Raw genomic sequence first — 6,344 nt, forward strand, 5'->3', positions numbered from 1 at the left:
CCGAGGGGCACCCCAAAGTGCAGCCAGGGGAGAAGGGGCGTCCGAGGCGCGAGGAGGGAATGCCGGGACCCAAGGAAGTGGGGTGCGGCGGGAGCGCGAGGCAGCGGCAGGAGGGGCGCACCCCGCGGGGAGGCGGGAGGAGTGCGGTCCCGGGAAGCACACTCGGGGTGCGGTCCGCAGGAGGGCGGCGGGGGAGAGCGGCGAGCCGGGCTGCGTCCCGCGGCCGGGGTGCGGGATCGCGCGGGGGGCGCTCCCCGCCGCAGCTCCGCGCCCGCGCCCGCCGCCCCGCCGCCGCGCCGGCCTCCGGCCACACTCACCTCGGCGCCGGCGTGCGGGCTCCGCGGCCGCGGTCTCGGCTCGCAGCGGCCCGGCTCTGCGGCCTGCGCTGGGCTCCTGTGGAGGCAGAGCCGCCGCCGCCGCCGCTTTCCGCTTCCTGTCCCGGCGCCGCCCCGCAGCCGAGCCCAGCCCCGCGAGCCCGGCGCGGCCGCTAGCCAAGAGCAGCGAGCGCGGCCTCCCGCCCGGCCCACCTGCCGCCGAGGGCGGGGCCCGCGGGGCTCCCCTCCCTCCGCTCACTCCCCGCATCCGACACACTCCCCGCATCGCACACAGACCCGGAGACTGATCCCCCCCACCGCACATACTCACACATGGCCAGGCACTGACCCCTCCCAGCACCCCAACATGCTTGCACCCCCAAGTTCACACACTCACATATTCACAACCGTGCACAAAATCCAAGCCCATTTGCCCTCACTGGATCTCAAAGACACATAGTCACCCCCCCAGGGATGAACCCCCCAAACACACACTCACTAGCCTGCCACCAGGCTTTACTACTGAGCTTTAAAAACATGTGTCTACCCTGGCTCAGTGGTTGAGCGTTGACCTATGAATCTAGGAGGTTCAGGTTCGATTCCTGGTCATGGCATATGCCCAAGTTGCAGGCTCAATCCCCAGTGTAGAGCGTGCAGGAGGCAGCCAATCAATGATTCTTCCTCATCACTGGTGTTTCTCTCTCCCTCTCCCTTCTTCTTTGAAATCAATAAAAATATTTTTTTTAAAAAAATGTGTCTCTTTTGCCCAGTTGGCATGGCTCAGTGGCTGAGCATCAATCTATGAGCCAGGAGGTCACAGTTTGATTCCTGGTCAGGGCATATGCCCAGGTTGCAGGCTTGATCCCCAAGGTGGGGCGAGCAGGAGGCAGCCCATCAATGATTCTCTCATCATTGATAGCTGTGTCTCTCTCTGTCCTTCTCCCTTCTTCTATAAAAATAAAATTTAAAAAGTGTCTCTTTCATCTTTAAAATGTAGACCCTTCAAAGTCACAGGAGGCAGGGATTTCCAATTCCAGTTATGCTTCTGAATAGCCCCACATGATCTAAGGGCCTCACTGGATTGTCACGGAAGCGATTCTAACCCACTTCCCATAAGTTTTGCTGCCTCACCATGGGGTGCTTTCGTGGGAAAGAGGGGTAGTGTAAAGTAAACTCAATTTTAAGATATAAATTCCCCTTTCAATGCCACCTACTGTTCGTTTATATCTGACAATCTCAGGTATTCGAGTTGAGAAAGTAAGAGTTGGAAAACTTCCCAGGAACTGAGCGGTGGGCTATGTAACCGGTAGTCCTGCCTGGACCCCATTATCCGGGACAAAGTGGGTAAGCCTCATTCAGCTCTTGCCCAAAGTCAAGTTTTCCAGCTTAACCATACCCAAGAAGAAAGGTAACATTTATTTGCCTCACATCTGTTTTTTGTTTTTTGTTTTTCCCAAACTCCATCAGGGAGGTGGGGTACACCCCATTGGCTGTTCTCAAGATGGCAGTATGGCTGTACTTTCCACAAATTCATGGGTGTATTTCTCTCATCCCATGCCTGTTCTCACGGCTTTCCCAAACTCAGAATGCTACCCACTAAAATTCTCCGGAGCCACCCAGATCCAACTCAAATGCCATCTCTCGCCCAAGGCCGTCCGTCTCCAGTTCTCCCAAGCCCATAGCACTGTTTCTACAGCGTAGTTGCTTTAAAATGTACTTAGCAAATGAATGAATGACTAAAATACCACTTGCTCTTGGGAAATTAATAATCTAACCAGGGAACAATCTAACCAAAAAGTCATGACATAGGCACATTAGAAATAGTTAACAACAAAAGAGAATATGTAAAATGGCAAGGGCTCTGAAGGCACACTGTAAAGAAACCATCTACCCAGCCTCAAGAATCCAGAATAAATACACCTGAAAAAAACACCAAAAAAAAAAAAAAACCACACCAAGAGTTAAGGGAGAAAGGGCTCTGATCAACAACACAGATAGTTCTGGAATCCATGCTTTGAGGCGGATAGACTGTACACATAAAAGAACACCTGGTGCCCTCACTTAGATACCGTTTCCACCTCGTTTACAAACATTTCTAATAAGCATCATCTGATTCCCAAACCCAAGCCAGACTAGAAACACATTAAAAAAAAAAAGCGGGGGAGGGGGGGGAGTTCCGGAGACCCAGGCCCTGCCAAGGGGGCATCCTGAGGACAAATTCCTTTTCCCAGTGACTCCTCTCAGCACCCTGGGACATCACAGAGTAACAGTGTCCCTAGTGGCCACCCTGAGTTGTAAAGGTCAGATGGAGAGTCTGTATACGGCACTCTATTTAAGAAGACGGGGAAGTGGCGAAAAAATATTAGAAAAATTGTCGTCCCCAATCTTTGCAATGTTAGAAAGTGCTGGTTCTTTAAAGGGCCATTTCCTGCCAAGTCTACACATGTGTAGTATCTTCTTACGGGTGGATACTTCCAGTGATGAGGTATTAAAATATGGGTTGTTAGTGCCCAAGGAGAGAGTCACAAGTCAGAGCCAACTTGTCCTCACCTTGAGGAAAGAGAGAGGCGGACAAGGCATCAGGGAAGGACCGTGGCTGGAGCAGGGAGTGGCTTATCTCAAGTGCTTAATAAGTAGGAGCTGAACACATGGGTAAGTGGCATTTGTCTGAAGTCTGGGCAGGGGTGTGGAGGGCACAGTGTCTGGGATCCAGTCAAGGGCAGTGGGCGGAGCAGTGAACGCAGGTAAGGGCTCATGCGAGACACAGTGGATTCCCAATCCAGTGGCTGATTAGTAGGGACCTTAGAATTCAACACGCATGTTAGGACTGTTTAAAAAAAGGCTAGTAACACGCTAAAGTATTCATTCATCTATCCACTCACTCAGAAGCGTATATGTAGTCACTATTACAGGTTGGGTGATGTATTAGCTACCAGGGATACAAAGCTAGGCAACGGAACAGTGATCAGTGATCCAACAATTGATTCAACAAATATTTACTGAGCACTTACTATAGGCCAGTCACTATTCAAGGCTCTAGGGATCCATCGAAACAGACAATGTTTCTGCCCTCATGGAGTTTATATTCTAGTGGGGAGAGATGGACAGACAACACGCACAGGGGTAACGTGCTAAGAGAAAACAGGGCAGGGCAGGAGACCGGGGGTTGAGGGCAGGGGAGGAGGTGGGGGTGCCCTCCCCCTGCTGGAGGAGCTCAGGCTGGTGTGAGACTGTTACTGTTTAAACAAAGCCTTGACATTGGATACTGGAGTGTGACAGACCAGAGGCTGCTGGGAAGGTGGGGCAAAGGGAGGCGGGCCCTCAGCCTGCAGAAGCAGCCTGGCTTCCCCCAGCCCTGACCTGTGAGCAGAGCGTGAAGGATGAGTATCTGGCAGATAGAGGGAGGAACATCCCGGGCAGAGGTATAGGCGTGTGACGGAGCATGTGCGGGAAGCCGAATCGGATGGTGTGCGGTGCTGATGAGCTGCGGAGAGGGGGTGGGGTGACAGGAGGCTGCCTGGTGCTGCAGGTCTGAGGCATGAGGCACGAGATGCCACTGACGTCACGGGAGAAGGACAGGAAGGCAGGCAGTTGGAGCAGTAGGATTTCTCAGGCCACCTGCTGGCAGTTTGGCATGGGGACAGCGTAAGGGAGGAAGCAGGGGGAGGATGGGTGGGAGGGTGGGCACCACCTGGAAGCGAGGGGCCGACACCAGTGCTCAGGGAGCCTTCTATGGTGGGCTTAGAAGTCTGGCTTTTTCCGGTAGGCAATGGGGAGGCACTGAAGAACCTTTATGAAGATAAGAGGAGCTGATGGGGACTGGGGAGTGGCTTTATGAGCAAAGGGTGAAAGCAGGGAGACCAAATAGAAGACGAGTGAGACAGAGGAACCTGAACTGACGAATGGGCTTGAGCTACTGCAGCCGATGCAGCCACAGGCCAGTCTCAGTGACACGTGGGGAACCAGGAGGAAGAGGAAGTTCAAGGGGAAAAGGTGAGTTCAGTTATAGCTTGTCAAGTGTCCGTACCTTTGGGACGTGCAGGGGCAAACATAATAGATCACATTTACTGTACAACAGGAAACTCAGGCACAGACAGGTGATCACACAGCTGCTAGTGGGTGGGGAGGCCAGGCTTTGACCAGGCTGGCCGCGCATAGATTCCCATCTCTAATCTTTCAGCCAGGCTTTCGGCTCTGTGCAGTGTGGGTTTAAACTGCGGAGGAGATAGGCTACGGACAATGAACATTGTTTCGGGAGGTGACAGGTCATTGACGATACCGCAGGGAGGAGAGCAAGAGGTGGGTAGAGAATGCAGACTGTGCAGCAAGGAGATAGGATAGGGACGTGCAGGGGTGAAACAAGGCTCACTGTTGTTTTGTTTCAACGTAGGCTTAAGCCTGTTTATGGACCAGGGAAAAGAAATTTTAAATCTCAGAATTTAAGAACGAAGGGGACAGGGGGAAGGACTAACCTTGCATAGGTGGAGACAGGAGAGCAAACAGGTCAAGGGCATGTTAGTATTCTCCACGAAGTAGGAGGGAAGAGGTGTGTCTGGTGGCCTCCTGGGGCCCTTTGACAAGCTGATTGTCGGTGGGATGGAAACCACAGGAAAAAATACACACATTCCCAGGTTTTTTCTCCCCAAACGATTTGGATGGTCTCACAGTTCCTGGGGGCCTTTGTGAGACCCCAGACAGTGCTCTCTAAAGTCTCTTCTACCTGGCCAGCATGGCTCAGTGGTTGAGAGCAGACCCATGAACCAGGAGGTCACGGTTCAAGTCCCAGTCAGGACACACGTCTGGGTTGCAGGCTCGATCCCCAGTGTGGGGTGTGCAGGAGGCAGCCGATCAGTGATTCTCTCTCATCATTGATGTTTCTATCTCTCCCTCTCCCTTCTTCTCTGAAATCAATAAAAAATACATATATTTTAAAGTCTCTTCTGTGTCTAAGAATTATCTTCAATGCGTTGAGTTTGAGGTGAGGGTGGGATGCCCAAGTGGAAACTTGAAAAAGCAGCTGAAGTGTAATTTTCTATTAACTGACTTTGATGGGCTCAGGAGTCTAGGCTGTGGACCAGAGCAGATGTGCTCTGTGGAAAGCCGCAGGCCCCCGAGGCCCTTAGCGAGCAGCCGTGGCCATAACCCCGTGCACTGACCCCACGGTGGGCCGGGCCCGGTGAGCGCGCCGCTGGCAGGTCTGGGCAGGCCGGCCCACGCCCAGGCTATCGTTACCCTGGGGGCTGGGAGGGGACGCAGGCGGAGCTCAGGTCTCAGAAGCAGGATCCTCCCAGGCCCAGTCAACCCTGCACTTGTGCAGCCTGGTTATCAGGGAGAAGGATCCGAGCCAGGGCAGACAGCCTGCTGGAGACGCCAGGCCGTGCACATGGCCTTGAGCCCCTGGGTGTTCCCAAGGCGGCCCCACTTGCCCGGGCGGGGCCAAGGATCACACTCACGCCGATCTCGGGCAGGGCTGGGCTAGTTAATCACACCTTCTGGGGCCCGGAAGCTTCTTTAATGTTGTTTTTAATCTATGGAGACGTCATCTGCAATGCATTACCTATTTATGAGAAACACTTGAATAACACCCCACATCCCGCGTTAAGCTGATTCCCTGGACTAACACCAGGTGGCGTTACGTCCTGAGGGTGAACCAGCCTCTGGCACTGGGGACCTGGCTCTGACTCCTCCTGGCTGTGATGTGGAGCAGACACAGGCATAAAAGGAAGATACATCCCCCCCCCCACCCCCTCCCCCAGTCACAGGTTCCCTGGGTTCTGCAGAAGGTGGGGAGGTGGGGGGAGGGGGCAGGACTGGGCATAGGATACCACCATTCATCCACCCTGGTGCTCAGGGTTGCATTAATCATGCCTTTTGATTTTCTGCATTTCAATTCCTTTGGGTAAACACCAAGGAGCACGGTTGCCGGGTCACATAGTAACAGTATGTTTAGTCTTGTAAGAAACCTCAGCCTGTCTTCCAAAGTGTCTGCCCCGTGTTCATGGATGCGCCGCTTCCCAGCCCAGCAGTCTT

At 53.7% G+C, this 6,344-nt stretch overlaps 1 protein-coding gene across 1 annotated transcript in view; it reads right to left on the reverse strand.

Annotated features, from left to right (window-relative positions):
* VANGL1 (VANGL planar cell polarity protein 1) overlaps nucleotides 1-451 on the reverse strand; it is a 42,751-nt gene extending 42,300 nt beyond the window's left edge. Inside the window, exon 1 of the mRNA XM_059673325.1 lies at nucleotides 318-451. The gene's annotated coding sequence lies outside the window, so the exon portion shown is untranslated. The remainder of the gene's footprint in view (nucleotides 1-317) is intronic.
* Nucleotides 452-6,344: the final 5,893 nt, after the last annotated feature.

Source organism: Myotis daubentonii, chromosome 18 (assembly GCF_963259705.1).
Source record: "Myotis daubentonii chromosome 18, mMyoDau2.1, whole genome shotgun sequence".
NCBI classification, from domain to species: domain Eukaryota; kingdom Metazoa; phylum Chordata; class Mammalia; order Chiroptera; family Vespertilionidae; genus Myotis; species Myotis daubentonii.